The sequence below is a fragment of the Durio zibethinus genome, chromosome 22 (assembly GCF_047325235.1).
Source record: "Durio zibethinus cultivar Kanyao isolate XHJ-2024 chromosome 22, ASM4732523v1, whole genome shotgun sequence".
In the NCBI taxonomy this organism is placed as follows: Eukaryota; Viridiplantae; Streptophyta; class Magnoliopsida; order Malvales; family Malvaceae; genus Durio; species Durio zibethinus.
The window spans coordinates 12,454,795-12,471,021 of NC_143183.1; the positions used below are offsets into that span (position 1 = coordinate 12,454,795).

General features: G+C 30.4%; 1 non-coding gene across 1 annotated transcript; it reads right to left on the bottom strand.

The window, feature by feature from the left end:
- Positions 1 to 9,671: 9,671 nt before the first annotated feature.
- On the bottom strand, positions 9,672 to 9,778 carry LOC149512613 (small nucleolar RNA R71). The gene has a single exon (XR_016332222.1). It is a non-coding gene; the product is annotated as a small nucleolar RNA R71 (small nucleolar RNA).
- Between the last annotated feature and the right edge of the window lie 6,449 nt (positions 9,779 to 16,227).

A 16,227-nucleotide genomic window follows, 5' to 3' on the forward strand; every position in this document is an offset into this window, starting at 1 on the left:
TTGACTTCTCTCTAAAATCCACCCAAGAACATCACCAAAAACTAGAAAAGTTCATCGATTTCTGGAAAAATCACTAGAATCCCATCGAAAAATTCAAACACTAAAAAATTCAAAGTTCATCTCAAAAACCCAGATTTCCTAGAAAAAATCCTAGATTTTCCCATATTTTCTTAGATCACTTCAAAAACCTTCCAGAACTTCAACTTAAACTCCAAAACCCTATGTCCAAACCCAAAAATCTAAAAAAATTTTAAGATCGAAATCTAGAAACCTTACTACCCAGAAACCTATTTTCAGAGTTTTTAAACACCAAGCCTTTCCTTATCAAAATCCACTCTATGTGTTCTCTGGAAACTATCTAATTTATAAGCCTCTTTCAATAGGAATTTTAAAGATCAGATAGAATCAATCCAGACTTGAATCCTGGGATTGGGTTTTGTTTAACATAATCTTAGGTCTCTGATTTGGTCTTAATTATTCTGACTTTATTCTGTATTAAAAAATTTTGATTATGGGATTCTGATCTAGCTGATTCAAAATTTCAGTTATCAAAATTCTCACCATTGATTGAACAAGAAAGAAAAGAAAAATAAAAACAAAATAATAATAGTAATAATATAATACATTACAATAATATAATAATGTCATATACTATAATATAATAATATAATATAATAGTAATAAAATAATAATATAATATACTATAATAATAATATAATAGTAGTATAGTAATGTAATACTAGTAAATAAAAATTGATTCGATAAACCCTAAAGACAGATGAATGTTTACATCATGGCCTCATGCCATTTTTTAAAATCAATGTCCAACATTGCTTTTTGATGGGTAATAGGATCATCATTTATGATCAACTCATCCTTGTCCATGAGAAATCCATATCTCTCAAGAGCTTGGCAAGTCTTACTTGACCTGTGGAGTTTTTATGTAGTTTGAACTTTTAGCTGCGTATCAGATGCCTTAGCCATTGGCTCAAGTTCCATCCTTGTGTCAATTTGTGTTTCTTGAATTTTTTTCAAGTTTTACTTTACTGCCACTGTTCTTTTCAAGGATAAACTCTTTTTCCAAGAAGACAATATGTCTAGAAATAAATACCTTTTTTTCTTCATAGTTGTAGAAATAATATATGATAGTTACCTTTGGATATCCCACAAATTTACACTTAACTAATATGGCTTCAAGCTTGTCAGCTTGTGCATGCTTCACATAAGCATCACATCCCTAAATCTTTAAGTGTGACAAGTTAGGTCTTTTACTTTTTCACATATCATATGGTGTCTTGTTAACGGATTTAGATGGAACTATATTTAGAAGATAAGCAGCTGTTTCAAATGCATAACACTAGAGGGATATAGGATGATTTGAATTGCTCATCATGGATCGAACCATGTCCAACAAGGTTATTTCTCTTTTTAGAAACTCTATTGTATTGTGGTGTTCCAGGCGAAGTCCATTGTGAGAAAATCCCATTCTCTTTTAGATAACCTAGAAAATCATGGCTTAAGTATTAATAACAATCCTTTAGTTCTAAAACTAAACTAGAAGGTAAAGGTAAATAATAAGTCCACAGGGCATATGCAATAACACTTGTGCAATTTCCAAAATGCAAGGACAACTCTTATTTCTTTAGGCATCTACACTTTTTTAGTCCCTTATGTCATTAAATAAGTGTGAACCACATTCGGTATCCAATACCTAAGAATGTGTCAAGAAAAGATAGATTGATCTCAATCATGAACATATTAAAGTAGAAGTATCTTTAGACTTCTATTCCTTTAAGCTTGCTAAGCAGACCTTGTGATTCCTCTTCCAATAACTTTCCTTATTACAATGGTGACATGCACTTTGTCCTTCTTGATGTTGCTTGTAGGCTTAATAGCCTTACTTGCATCTTTTTTCTTATCAACTTTCTTACTTGTCATCTTTTTGGCCTTAGATGAAGAAATTAGAAGAGTCTCAAGCTTTTGATTCTTAATGGACTTTTTGGCAATGTCAAACATATTCATCAATTATAGTAATGTTACTTCCATCTTGTGCATATTGAAGTTTATAACTAATTGTGAAAAGCTACTGGCAAGAGATAACAATAACAAGTTAACACTTAACTCATGATCCATCATAAATCTTAATTTTCCAAGTTTCTCAATTTAATTGATCATCTTGAGACAATGCAGTTTGATTAAAGTGCTCTAGGACATCATTGTTCAAAACAATTCCTAAAAGGTCTCAAACCTCTTAATTCCCCCTTGTTTGTCCAACAACTTTTTAAGGTGTAGAATGATTGTTGAAGTATCCATCTCTCATGCTACCTTTGCAACTCAAGGGTAATGCTAGCCACCATGATGTATGTGGCTTGATCAGCATGGTCTTAATGGGTTTCATAAACCCGCCACACTGCATCATCAGCATTAGCATCTGGTTTCGATGGAACTGATTCATCAAGAATATAAAGCATTTTCTCCTTCTTTATGATAAGCTTCAAATTGTAGTACCAATCATTAAAGTTAAGCCATGTGAGCTTGTTAGCATCAAGTATACTACGAAGTGACAAGTTGTTACTCATTTTGCAACCTATAAAATATGAACAAGCATCAGTCATATTATTCAATACCAATATAGATAAGGTCCAAATCTATATATTGGTTGATCTCGCTATTTTAATAAAATCAATAGCACTCATTATCAATTTGGAAAAATTATTTTTTTCTAGTAGGCTAGGATCCCATTTAGTTAACCATAACCTTGAGGTTTGTCTTAGCAAGCCATGATAAGTAAATTAGGTAGATAACTTGCTTATCAATCCCATCCTTATTTAACTCTTAGATCAATTGGTTGACAACTCTTTATCTACTCACATCTTATGTGATTCTCCCAATCAATACCTTTATCATTATAAGGTCAACTTTTTTGCATTTGGACAATACAATGATAGTTAAGTAAGACTCATTAACCATAACATAACCTTATTTCGAATTATGAGTGCCTTGAGTTTAGTTTCAACAAGCCCCACTAGTAGAAAGTTTAGTTGTTTATGTTAATGGAATGCATCAATAGTTAATATTTTTCATAAGGGATTTTTTATTCATCATAGGTCTCATCAAGCATGCATAAGAATTCATCATAGATCCAATACATGTAATCTTATCATGCATCTCACAATTATACATGGCATTTATCATATATAGGTTCTAGCTTATATGATAAATCAATATAGCATACACGGTATTTATCTTGTAACTAACATGCATACTACAACAATCATCATGTTTGTTTCAAATTCATGATCTTGCACATCTATTCTTTGAATCAATATCAATATCATATATCAATTATCAATCTAACTCAATGTGATGCAAGGCATAAACATGTTTAGCGATCATGGCTGAATATGTCTAACTATTATCTTAGGAATATACAATTTGCAAGCATAATTTCCTAAACAATTAAGGAATTATAATTTTACTTGAATTTTAATGTAACATGGTCAACATCACTTTGAGCCATTTAGGAATGTTAATCAATTAAAATCAAGCCAAATTACATGCATTGGGATTTTCCTAGTCCAACTAGGTGTTGTAGTGAAATAGTTTCTTATTAATTAGAAGTTCTAAACAAATTCAATTTGGATTTTATATGAAACCTTATTTCTCAAACCTAAACTATTTAGGAATCCAAATTCAACAAAAAATAGCACCATTCTTTGGTTTGGCCAAAAACCCATCCAAGAAGGAAAGCAAGTTGTGGCTAGGGTAGTTTTTATGGAAACTATGAGTTTCGGCCATCTTTTGCTATGTTGCCCCTACTAGCCACCTTCCAGGAGTTCTAAAATCTTTCCTATGCTTCTTTATGCCTTTGGTCATGATTCTTGAATCACAAATAACAATTACTTTGACTTTTATAAAAATAGTCCACTAAACTTGGTATCAAGAAAGCAAATCTTGAAATCTTAGTGAACAAGTTTCCTAATATTCCCACTATTGATTACCAAGTAGGTTTTCAGTAAAATTTTAGTGAGCAAGTTTTAAAGTCTCTTAAATTTAAAAATACCAATTGCATCAAGAAAACCAACTGCCATAATCATATTAGGGCAACCATGAGTTACATGCATATTTTACATGCCTAACCACCTCTAGCAAATTTCTGTGTTGAACTTGACTTTTGAATGACCAAATCAACTCCAAAAATTCTAAAATTTTTATATGATGATTATCAATATGTCTATTTTCAGTTATTAAAATTCGTAGCCAAATAATATCTTAGAGTGAGAAACAATTTTCGTAATATTACTATAATAGAATTTTCCTGATATGGATAGATTACAAACAAAAAATTCATTGAGCATACAAATGATATCCATAAATTACAAAATTTAATCCCAATCATCTTAAGACATCATGCTTTGATATTAAAAAAAATACAATAAAAAAATACAAGAAAAATTAATTTTCTAGCCTCCACGTCACCAAATAGATTGCAATTGAAATAGTTTTAATATAATGAACAAGCAAGCAAACTTCTAATTTGTATAATCTATATTAAAGAGGCTCTGATACCACTTGAAGGGAACTGTGTATCATTATCAGAGTTAAAGTAGTGTAATTTTAAAAATTTTAATTCCTTAAAGCCAAGATCAATCAATAAGTTTATATAAAAAACATATATATACAAGCATGCATAGTTTCGGCTAAAGGTGTTAACTTTGAATGCCAAAAATCCCTTGGTTCAATTTGGTGATCTTCCAAATAGGTTCCAAGCCAAGTAGCTGCCCAAGTGTTCAATCTCTAATGGTGATCCACATGAACTCTTATGAAAGAACCTTTTCTAAGGTTTGTAGAACTTAAAGCCACACTATAGATAGTAAATATTTGTAAGACCTCTTGTATTTTTTTGAGTTTCTCTATAGATGCTTGGTTGGTTACAAGACTTGATACAAGAGGGGGTGCTTTGATGTTCTTTTTATAGGGGAAGCATTCAGCCACATTAGGTTTAATGCATAGAATACAAAATTTCATAATTAACCCTATGCTAGCTGAATGTACCAAACAAGGGAAACTTTTTCTCTTATTTTTTATTTCCTCTATTTTTGTCATATCAAAATCAAATTAAGTCCAACTTATTTTGTCCAAATTTTAATCTTTCAAAATTATCTTATTGTGTGTAACTCATTAGGTTCTTGAGCATGTTGGCAATAAACACAAGCATTGTAAGCCTTAGTATTCGGCTATATATGAAACAAACCTTTTGTCTTTATCACCAACTCTCTAATTAGCCAATCTTATGTTTATAGCTTCATTGCCATGATGCCCAATTGCTAAAGAAAAGTCAATATGGCTTGACAACCTATCCGTGAATAGTCTTATTTATAATTAATATCCTTTCATTAGATAGAATCTTGGTTTGAACATTGAGTATGGTTGAGTGTTTACTCAATCTTGTTCAACAATGTTTAGTTATGTCCTCGACATTAACTAAAAAATAAGCTTTAGAACAATTCTAAAATCTTATTTTACTTTGGCTAAAGTTTTTCATGTTAATTCAATCAAGGTTAGTTGAGATACTTTCTTGATCACATAAGGTAATGAATCTCATCTTGATTACTTTATGCATCTTCATATGCGTTATGTTATACCCAACAACACTCAATAGAGCATTCTTGGTTAGAACCATAAGTAAAGCGAAGTCAAAGTGTAACATTCATCATATAAGATCATAAGTAATCTTAAGTCAAAGGATCACTTATACAACCATCACATGAGAATGTAGCTATAGGCACTATGTGAACTACCATATAGCATTCTTATATCAAGTCATGTTCAGTAAGCTTGGTCTTGTAATAAGCACCCACATATTAGCTCAAGTTTACCCAAACTTTAACTTATGAGATTGATTGTTTGGTTCATAAGTAAGAGTTTAACCATATGCTAGTCTCAAGAACTTTTGTCAATGTCCTCTTATTGATAAAGCATCGACTAGGAACAATTATAGAGCATATGGCTTTTATACAATGATGATCTCATAATTATAATTTCATTGTGATTCCCTTGTAGAGCTTTATTTATATTCCGAGGACTTTATCATATAATCATCAACATTGAAACATATGTATACAAGCTAAATGATAAAGAAATAAGACTTTTATAAGATATTAAATATCAAAGTAATACAAATATGACAATATCTTAGCCAAAATATGATTCGACATGAAGGGCATATACCAACATTTTCATGTTAATTTCATGTTTAATTTTTGTTTCACTTTTTTTATGCATCATAGGTAGGTTAGAATTTTAACTAAGTTAATTTTAAAAATTAAAAATGCTAATTTCCTTTTTTTTTAATGTTTTGTTAAGTTAATTTCAATTTTTATTGCTTATTCCAAGTTTTGTTTTCTATCACTCTGTTCTTATTTTATTTTTTGCTTTTAATCTTATTTAGTTTAATTTTCATTTTTGTTGCTCTCTATTTTTAGTAGCCTACTATTTTAGGAAACTACCATTTTAGTAATTTTTCTTTAGGTCTTTAAATTCCATAATTTGGTTAATTTAGGTTTAATTTGTTTGGTAATTTTATTTAGATTGATTTAGGCTAATTAAATCAATTTCAAAATTTGTCATAAGACTAGATACACTTGAAAGGTCAAAATTGGTACTTACCCCTATGTCTAGAACTCCCAAATCCCTAAAGAGATGATAATTTAGAATACTTACAATTTTTATTATTTTTGCAACTCATATACTTGCAGTACTCCTAAAGGGTAGCAACGCATATCCTTATATCAGTCCAACACCTCACAAAGGGATTCTACCTTAAACTGACTAAAGGTGATGATATCATTTTTAAGCTTAGCAGTGTTGGCTAGAGGGAAAACTTTTTGAAAGAATTTTTGGACCAGATTATCCCATGTCATGATCAATTCTGGGGACATTGAAGTGAGCCAATTTTTTGCCCTATCATGCTGAGAGAAGAGAAACAACCCAAGTCTAATGGCATCATTAATAACACCATTGTGGTGAAAGGTATTGTAAATTTCTAGTAAGTTCCCTATGTATTGGTTTGGATCTCATTATCTAAACCCCTAAATTGGACAAAAGTTTAGATCATTTGAACAATCATAAGTTTGAACTCAAAATTATTTGCTTGAATTGCTGGTCATCTTATACTTTGCTGAAATCCATCCACATTAGGCATGGCTTAATCCTGTAAGGTGCTATTATCTATGGGGTTGGTCATGGTTTGAGTAAGGGTAGGATTTCGTAGTCTTTCCTTCCAAAGTTTCCTAAGGGTTTTCTCTATTTGGGGGTCTAAAAGAATAAGGTCAAGGCTCTTCTTGCTTCCTTTCAAGAGTACCATAAGTGTACGAGTCACAAAATTAATAAAGGTTGAAAATATTCTGGATATCATCTCTTCAGGGATTTGAGAAGTTTAGTCTTAGGGGTAAGTGATAACTTTAGGATTTATAGATATTTACAAATCATTTGAGAGTTAAAATTTCAAAAATTTTTATGATTTTTGCTCAATAATGATGTAAATTGATAATGTTTAGGTTTGCATGGAGAAATTTATTACTTTAAATGTGAACAGCAAATCCTATACAACCCATGCGAAGGTGGCAAAGTTAGGTCATGAATGCAAAGATATGATCCATGCAAAGGTGACAAGCAAGTCCAACCCATCAAGAATCCATGGAGATCCAAAAGATATTTTTTCATTTGCTAGAATGAAGACAAGAGTGAATTGTGTGATATCCTAATAAATTCCATGATTCATGCAAAATCAAAGAGATATGGCATTTAATGATGATTTACTAAATCACACAAATCATGGAATTTAATACTTGATACAATGCTCTCTTGGATTGCAAATAATGGGAAACAATGACTTAAATGCAAATAGTGAATTATTCTAGAATCATATGGTTTATGCAAATTAAGAAATTTGGGTCTTACAGGTTAATTTACTAATGGTTAACCAAAATCCCTTCTTGGATAGCAAATTATAGGCAACAATGGTGTTGAAGGCAAGAACAAGATTAGGATCAATCACATTCATGGATAATCCTTTAATTAGTGAAAATGTAATTGATTACGTGCCAAAGTCAAGAATGTCCAGATTCATCCCCCATTGGCTAAACATACACTATAAATAAGCCATGAATTTCTCTTGTAATGGATGCCCATCCTCCATTCCCTTCTCCCATCCTTTTTTCCATTTTTCTTTCTTTAGTTTATTTTTAGTTTTTGTTAGTTATTTTCTTCTTTTTCCCTTTTAGCTAAGGTGATAAATTAGCCTTTACTTTCATTAATTTTGTTTTAATATTAAGTCTTTTTTACATTTTGCACAATCTCTCTTTTATTTAATTTAATACAAGCAAACTATCTTCTCTTAATCTCCCTTAAACATTCTTGTTTACTTTCTAAAGCTTTTGATTTGTTTATTATTACACTTAATCTGGTTTTGGTTCACTTACAATTCCCTTAAAAGCATTCGATTTTCACTTTTTAAACTTGCAATCATATTGATTTCTTTGAAGCATATTTGACCATTCCCCTTTTGCATCTTAAAGCATTCAATTTATAGTTTATTTTTACAAATCTATTTTCTTTTACTTTGTTCCATTTTATTTTACTTAAAGCATTCTGTTTTACATTTTATATTGCAAACACTTTTTTTCTTTGGCCAACTTCCATTTTCTTAATAAACTATTTAATTCTCTTAAGATTGTAGTCATTTCAAATCTTTTTTCCTTTGCTTTGATCCAATTAGCCTATACCATTGCTAGCAAGATTCCTATTTTGTTTAGCTTGGTTCTTTCGGCCTTTACATTATTAAGTTTCAATTTGTTCTTTTCCTTATTCTAAACAATCGGCCATCTAAATATAAAGTTAAAAGGCATACTTTTAGTGCTTGATCTAGAACCATTATATAGTCCCTGTGGGATCAATAACCCTCATCACACTTTATTACTTGATAACGACTTGTGCACTTGTAGCCTCATAAAAAGGAGCAATCAAGCTTTTGGCACTGTTGTCAAGGATTATAGTAGTGCTAAATACCAATATTGATAACTTTGCTTTTCAACTTTGTAATCTAGATTTCTTTTTATTTGTATTGTAATCTAAATTTCTTTTTGTTTGTATTTGCTTTAATCTATTTTAATCCCTTCTTTTCTTTGCATGGGTAGTGCAAAAAGTGGTCACTTAGCTCCTTTAAACAAATACATTGAAAGAACATTTAACAGACTTAGGTGAGAACAAATAACCACTCCATGGCTAACACAACAAATGAAGGACAAATGACTCTAAGGGATTATGCAATCCCTACCCTGAAGGTTTCCAACCATCAATTAGGCAACTTATAATCTAAGCTAATAATTTTGAGATCAAGCCGTTTATCATCTAGATGGTCCAAACAGTAGTGCAGTTGGAGGATTACCCCATGATGACCCTAACCTTTACCTTTCTAGTATTTTAGAATTATCTGACACTTTTGAGTACAATGGAGTGCTAGATGATGCAATTAGACCAAGGTTGTTTCCTTTTTCTCTTAGGGACAAAGCTAAAAGTTAGCTATCATCACTACCTTATAGTTTCATCACAACATGGGAAGATCTAGTTTAGAAGTTCCTTGCAAAGTTTTTCTCCCAACAAAAACTATAGAGATGAGAAATGAGATCACCATGTTTTAGCAATATGATGGTGAAACTTTGTATGATGCTCAAGAAAGGTACAAAGAAATGCTTTGACAATGCCCACACCATAGATTACCACAGTGGCTGCTAGTCCAAATCTTTTACAATAGGCTTACTTCTTCTATAAGAACCACCATTGATTCAGTAGTTGGGGTTGCTATCATGAACATGACTGTTGAAATGGCTCATGAGCTGATTGAAGAAATGGCAACCAACAACTATCAACGGGGAGCTGAAAGAAAAGCCCACAAAAAAGTAACTAGTGTGTTTGAGCTAGATACCATAACCACTATCACAGTCTAACTTGCCATATTGACCAAGAAGGTAGAAGCTCTAGAAACCCAATAATTTGTTGCCCTTATCCGAGCCATCCATAACCCACTCCTGATATGTGAAGTTTGTGAAGGCCTTTAATCCTCTTATAGGTGTCCACTTAGGGTTGAGACCTTGTAATTTATGAAGCAAACAAAACCCTCTCATAACTTTTACAGCAGCACCTACAATCATAAAGAGAAGAATCACCCTAATTTCTTAATCTCTTGCATAAAAACACATATTATTGTTAAACTGCAACTTATTCATGCATATCAAGTGTGGCAATTAAGTTTAAAATTCAAACAAGTTTAATATCATGTATTTAAGCTATCTAAATTGTTAAAGAAAAAATATAACTATAAAATTATATTTTTTCCCTTTAATGGCACAAAAAGTCCTAAACAAACATATGCAATAACAATATTTTGCCTTTTCACACATATCAATTATGGAAAGAAAGTTCAATCATTTGGACAAGTTTAATATCATGTATTGAAGCTATCCAAACTATTAAAACATAACAATAATAGTAAGTTTATATTTTTATCTTTTAACAGCAAAAAAAGTCCTAAATAGATGTAAACGACAACTTTTTCACACATATCAATCGTGAAAACCAAGTTCAATAATTCAGACAAGTTTAATATCATGTATTGAAGCTACCCAAATGTTAAAATAAAACAATAACAAAAAATTTGCATTTTTGCCTTTTAATGATAAAAAAGTCCTAAATAGATGTAAACGACAACTTTTTCACACATATGATCCGTGGAAACCAAGTTCAATCATTCGGACAAGTTTAATATTATGTAATGAAGCTATCGAAACTGTTAAAATAGAACAATAATAACAAATTTACACTTTTGCCTTTTAACAGTAAAAAAAGTCTTAAATAGACATAAACGATAACGTTTTCATACATATTAACCGTGAAACCAAGTTCAATCATTCGAATAAATTTAATATCATGTATTCAAGCTATCCAAACTATTAAAATAGAACAATAATAGCAAATTTGCATTTTTGCCTTTTAACAGCATAAAAAGTTCTAAATATATGTAAACGACAACGTTTTCACATATATTAATCATGGAAACCATGTTCAATCATTCAAACAAGTTTAATATCATATATTGAAGCTATCCAAATTGTTAACATAGAACAATAACAGCAATTTTGCATTTTTGCCTTTTAACGACAAAAAAAAAATCCTAAACAAATGTAAATGATAACTTTTTCACACATATCAACTGTGAAAACCTAGTTCAATTATTCGAACAAGTTTAATATCATGTATTTAAGCTATCTAAAATATTATAACAAAACAATAATACCAAATTTGCATTTTTTTCCTTTTAACAACACAAAAAGTCCTAAATAGACATAAATAACAACTTTTTCACACATATCAATCATGGAAACCAAGTTCAATCATTCAAACAAGTTTAATATCATGTATTGAAGCTATCAAAACTGCTAAAACATAACAATAACTACAAATTTGCTTTTTTACCTTTTAACGGTACAAAAAGTCTTAAATAAACATAAATTGTAACTTTTTCACACATATCAACAATGGAAACCAAGTTCAATTTTTTAGATAAGTTTAATATCGTAAACTTACCTTTTCTTTTTGTTTTCTTGCAATGCTTTTTGATCCACTCATGTGGTTATATTTCTATTGTACCTTTTCTTTTTTTGAGAACCAAAATTTAACCAATTGTTCATATTGCCATCTAACACATTATTAGGTAGATGTTCCATTGTGGCCTGTATAGTACTATTTCGATCAAAATACTTTTTCATCAAATTATGCTTATAGTCTTTCATTTCTTTTCCAATGACTGAAGCACAAATGAAGTAGGTATTTTAAGTATAAATCTTGACTGTAACAATATAAAAAAGAAAAGTTATAATCGATAAACCAAATTTAAAATAATTAATAATTTTTTATATGTAATTAATTATACTAATACCTCAATAATGTTTAACGAATCGGCCTTAACTTCTGCTAGAACTTTATGCCATGTTTCATAATGAATAGGCAGTTTTATTCCATTGATGGCAATCATGCCTAAAAATCCATTCAACAGTTAAGACTTTTAACCAATTGGTTGCCTATCAGAATTTGTAGGTACCATAATACATTCATTCGTAGGTAGTGCAAATAATTCCTTCAAAGTTGTCATGCCTCTGGTCTTTCGTTGACCATTGTTATGAATTGCATAAAATAAAAAAGTCAATTAGTAAATTACTAATACTTTAATGATTATAATTGAAATCTAAATATAGGGTTTATGATATCTGCATTCAAATTAGAAGCAGAATCAATTGATGGGATACTATCTAAACCTGGAGCTCCCACATTACTAAACCAATATTAGTTGAAGGGTTAAAAGTGACTTAGTTAGAACTACAGTAGGCATATTCCTTTCCAAAAGATTTAATCCATGGCCAAGATCAACAAGTGCCACGGACGGTTTTGAACTAATATCTTTAATATATATTCCTCTCAATCTACTCTTCAGCAATGTAACTTAGTTGTATTATAAAAGTGAATCAATTAAAAGTTGAAAAGTTTAAACATTGTAAATATAACAAACAATATATAAAGAACATATCTAAAGAACATATATAAAGACATTGAGAAGTTAAGAAATCATAACCAACGATCTATAAAAAAAATATTGATTTTATTAAATTAAAGATAATGTATGATTTACAACATAATAAATATACGAAAGCAAATGCCACATAAATTACATGCAAGCATTTATTACATTATGTTTTAAACACTCTAATTACAAAATATAGATAAACCATCATGGTTCATAAATGTCTTCATCAACATCTTTGTGGACCCACTGAGCAAAGGTATTAGGGATATTTCTATCTACGTTTTGTTCAGCAAAAGGAAAACATTCAGTTCCATGTTCAACATCATCGCTGGTATCTGACCCCATATCAAATAAGTCCCTAGGTGTGTTACAAAGAACAACAAACCAACCAATTCTTCATGGTCTTCAAAATAAAAACCTTGTTTAACTTGAAAGGAAAAAACATTAGGTTCATCTATGAGTTGTTGTTCAGTGTGAATTAATCCAGAGTAATTCACGATTGTAAATCGAAATTGATATTTTTTAATACCCTTTGTACTATTTACATAAGCCTAATCACACCAAAATAAAACAACCTTCCACTTGCTATAATAATCCAACTCAACGATTCATTAATCATGCCATAATTGTCAACATTTTCCTCCAAAGGAGTTTGTGTCCCTAGTACTAACATAGCTAGTAGTTGACGAAGTAACAACAACTCTTGAATTTTGAGTTATTCTAAATTGTTTATAGGATTTAGTGTGAAATTTAAATTTATTAATGATAAAACCCTTATATCGTTCACAATCTTGTTTGGACCTTGTGAAAGATATTTCACCTCTTCGTTATTAAGCTTTCCACTCCAAACCTATAAAGGTGGAATAAATATATATATGTTATTAATTTTATTTATACCCTACGCATTATATGTACAATTCTCATAATGGGAAGTATGACATTATTTACATTTCTCCTAACCATTCATGAAAATTATCAGTGAACAACTTATCAAGCTTTCGAGGGTTTGATTGTTGGTAATGTGCACAAGCTCTCAAATTGTTTCTATACTCGTTACATGATCAAGATAAAGTATTAACAATAAGAAAAATATAATAAATTATGCTTTGTAAAATGAATGATTTTCTTGCAAGAAAACTTATGTGTGAAACGATTAAATTAAGTCATGATAGAAAAGAATATATCAATGTGCTTGTGCCTAAGATTTATCATCTAACTCCACCACTTCAACTTTGCCTACTAGTTGACCAAAAGTTTCAAAAAAAATAAGTGTAGGCAAAGTCAATATGCTACATACCAACATTTCTTGATGGTTTATTAAATCTTGTTTCAACATCTTCCAAATAATGAGAACAAGATGTCATACATTTCTCTGCTAAATATCTTTCAGCAACAGAACCTTTTGGATAGTGTTTGTTGCAACAATAAGACTTAACCTCCCCAAAAACCCAAGGCATAAAATATTTGTTATATACCTTTTTAACTAGAGTGGTATGATCAACACTAACAACCTAATCAAGCTATTAGTAAATAATACTTTTTGATAGGATACATACATCAATAATAAATAGGTCCACCGACTTTTGCTTTATATGGAAGGTAGATAATCAAATGCATCATAATAGTGAAGAATTTTAGAGGAAAAATCTTTTCTAAGTGGCATAAAGTAATTGCGGCTTGATTTTAAAATTTGTTAAGCTCTTCCACTTTCAAAAATTTCCCATAGAGAGCTTTAAATATGTTACTTAATTCAATTACCACTAAAGTGACTTGCTTTGACATTGATGAATATAAAGTAAGGGGAAGTAAGTTCTACATTAAAATGTGGAAATCATGTGACTTTAATGAAGAAAGTTTTTGTTTTTCAAATTCACACATCTCAATATATTTAATGCATAGTCATCCAAGACTTTCATATTTTTCAAAGCCTTGTAAAACTCTTATTTCTCAGCTTTAGGCATTCCAAAACAAGTAGAATGCAATAAGGGCTTGTCATTAGAAAGCAACTTCTAATGAAGGTTAGGGTGAATCCCTAGGTCAACTAGCTCAAGTCAACTATTTAAGTCATCTTCTTTATTCACATTGAGAATTGTCCTGATAAAATTTTCACAAACATTCTTCTTTGTATGCATCACATCAAGGTTATGACATAATAAATTATATTCCTAATAAGGCAACTTAAAAAACATCTTTTTTTTTTCCACAACTTGAACTCATTGGGGTCATCTTCTTCATTTTTCTCCTCATCACTTTAAATATTAGCATCACCAACTTGAGTAATAGGAGGTCGGGCACCTTCAAAGATCTCCCTCACTCTTTTCTTTGATTAAGTTATTTTTCCATAAGTGAAATTGATATCTTTTAACTTTGACAAGATATCAGACCCAATAATTGGTAAGGGTGCTCTCCTCTACTTTTCAGTTCCATCAAAGAAATGTTTTTAGAATTTAAATTAACGATAATCATTTAACCATCGATGATGTGCTATATAACTAAACTTCTTATCATTATGTAACCACTTCGAACATGTCTACATAGCACAACATGGACTAGCATAATGACCTTTTGTGCTCTAACCAAATAAATTCGCATAAGCTAAAAAATCATCAATAGTCCATAATAAAGTAGCACACATAATAAAGTTCTTTTTTTTTATGCATAATAAGTCTTAACTCCTTCCCATAATTGTTTTAACTCTTTAATAAGACATTGCAAGTTTATGTCTATATCATTACTCAAACCTTTCTCCCTAAGAATTATAATAGACAAGATAAATTATTATTATTTCTTGGTAATCCATGGTGGTAAATTGTATGAAACCAATACAATAGGCCAATTACTCTAAAAGTACTCATCATTTTGAATAGGTTGAATCTGTTAGATGTGAGTCCAAAGCATAACATTTTGGAGGAACAGAAGTAAAGTTTGGAAACCTAGAGTAAAATGATTTCCATGCTAAAGAATCAATAGAATGCCTGGATGATCTATCATGCATTTGCTCCTCATAATGCCACCTCATAGAATCTGCAGTTTTGAAAGACATGAAGAATCGTTGAAGTCTTAGTATTAATGAAAAATATCGTCAAATCTTTACAGGTTTTTTGTTGACATGAACTTCATCATCACCTTCATTTAACTTTTCATCGGGATTTGTGTCCAACCAATGACAATTACCACACACATGATAAGATTCTTGATTTTTTTTCTATCACCCCAATACCATATGTAATCATTAGGACAATTATGAATTTTCTCATATCTAAGACCTAAATCCTTGGTCATCTTTTTTGAATCCTTACAAGATTCAAGGACTTCTACAAAAAGAAATATTTCTTTCATAAACTCCAATAATAAAGTCAAAGAGTTTTCTGACCATCGACATAAGCATTTCAAGTGATAAAGACACACATAAAAAGCTAACCTTTAATGGTTAGATCCCTCATAAAGTTCTTCATTCATATCCTCAAGTAACCTATAAAACTTTGATGTTTTTCCACTAGGTTGTTGGTCACCTACACCTATCCTATGTTCACCAAATTCATTCATTTCAACATTAGACTCATTAAATCCATCATTTTGGGGAGATGGAT